The sequence below is a fragment of the Arvicola amphibius genome, chromosome 3 (assembly GCF_903992535.2).
Source record: "Arvicola amphibius chromosome 3, mArvAmp1.2, whole genome shotgun sequence".
NCBI classification, from domain to species: Eukaryota; Metazoa; Chordata; class Mammalia; order Rodentia; family Cricetidae; genus Arvicola; species Arvicola amphibius.
The window spans coordinates 74,246,280-74,248,547 of NC_052049.1; positions in this window are offsets into that span (position 1 = coordinate 74,246,280).

Below are 2,268 nucleotides of genomic sequence, written 5' to 3' on the forward strand. Positions count from 1 at the left end.
TCCTGGGCCTCCAATCGGACATTCCTGCCACATGTCTGAATTTAGCAGCTTTCCTTACTTAAGGAGGCAGAGTCCATAATCCCTTTCTTGTGTCCTTGACTGTAAAGCCAGAGCCATATGGCCGAATCTGCCAAGTTCTGGTTGCTAGGGCTGGAACATGGCCCCCTCGACAACGTTCTGTATTCCATGATACCTTCACTGCCTAAACTTGGCTGTCCTGGAGCTTGCTCTATAGTCCAGTCTAACTTTGAACTCAGGGATCCCCAGCCTCTTTCTCCTGAGTGTTGGGATTAAAGGCCTGTACATCACACCTGGATCCAAACTGCTGTTTAATTCCTTTTTATAAATTGGAAGCTTAACTGGGTTTATTCCATTTAACATCTCAGTTTTCTTTAATCTGTTTATCTTCTTAAACACAGGATTTAGCTCCATTCTACTTCCTGTACTCCCTTTCTCCTCAAATTGTTTGTTTTGTAATTTTTCTTGCTCAGCTTGCTCCTTTTTATTATAGATCTTTATAAGCATGACCACTAAAAACCACATGATAGTCAACACTAGGCTCTTTTGAAATTTTCTCTGCAAATGCAATTAAGCCAAAACTGCAATTTAGTCTCAGGCAGATTTTTTGGTATTAACTCTTACTTAAAAGTCTGGTACATTTTTGTGCTAAAACCTTCTGATTTGGGGGGAGGTGGAAATTTAATTGACTGTTTCTATAATACTAGGAATTATAGGTCTGCTTATGCGATCTTGATTTAATTTGGTAAATAGAATGTATCAAAAATTAATCATTTCTTGTAGATTTTCCAGTTTGACAGAGTACAGTTTTTAAAAGTATGTCCTTATAATTTTTTGGATTTCCTTAGTATCTATTGTTATAACCCCCTTTTTGTTTCTAAATATGTTGATTCGAATATTCTTTCTCTGTTGTATAGTTAATTTGCATAACAGTTTGTCAATCGCACTGATTTTCTCAAAAAACCAACTCTTTTGTTTCACTGATTCTTTGTATTGTTTTTTGTTTCTATTTAATTGATTCCAGACCAGACTTTGGTTGTTTCTTACCACTTACTCCTTTTGGATGTGATTTCTTCTTTCTGTTTTAGAGTTTTCAGGTGTACTGTTAAGTTGCTAGGATACAGGCTCTCCAATATTTTTTATGTAGTCATTTCACGTTATGAACTTGCCTCTTAGAATGACCTTCATTGTGTCCTATAAGTTTGGTTATTCTATATTTTTATTTTCATTCAACTCTAGAATGTCTTTGATTGTTTTCTTAATTTCTGTCTTGACTTGTTTTTCCACTATCCATGAGTTTGTAAGCCTTCTTCTCTCTCTGTTATTGTTGATATCCAGCTTTAATCTGTGGTGGTCAAATAGGATGAAATGTATTATTTCAATTTTCTTTTATCTATTGAGATTTACTTTGTGTCCAAGGATATAGTTGATATTGGAGAAAGTTCCATTAGGTGTTGAGAAGATAATACATACATACATACATATATATACGTTTGAGTGAAGTGTTCTGTAAATACCTATTAGGCACATTGGATTTAGAATGTCAGTTAGCTCCTACATTTCTGTTTCATTTCTGGATAATCTGTCTTTTGGCAAGTGTGGGGTATTGAAGTCTCCCACTATCAGACTGTGAGGATCAATATGTGATATAAGCTGTGGTAGTATTGGGGTTTTCCTTCTTGAACCCATTGTAGGTCTGGATTGTAGACATAGATTCCTTACATTTGACCTTATCATGGAATGTATTATTTTTGCTATGTTGTGATTGAGAGTTTTGCTGGGTATAGTAGTCTGGGCTGGCATCTGTAGTGTATTAGAGTCTTTTTATATAGTTGGGTGCCCTTGTTTTAGGTGAATAGATATTAAGAATTTCAGTGTCTAACTGATGGATTTTTCTTTTTGATAAGTATGTAGTGTTTAGCTCTTCTGAAAATTAGTTTTTATTTGAAGTGGATTTTTTTCGTAAGATATTAAAATGGCTACAATAGTTTGCTTGGAACATCTTTTTCTTTCTGTCCTTTTACCTAGAGGTGATGTCCATTCTTGATGGTGAGGTGTGTTTCCTGTTTGTTTTTTTTTTTTTGTAATTCAATCTGTTAGTTTGTGTTTATTAAAAAATTTACTGCAATTATTTTGAGAGTTATTAATGAGCAGTGTTTGTTGATTTCTGTTATTTGTTCTGATAGTATTGAATCTTCTCTCCTCTTTTGATTTGCTGGTCTGGAGTTATTTATTCCTTGTGATTTTTTG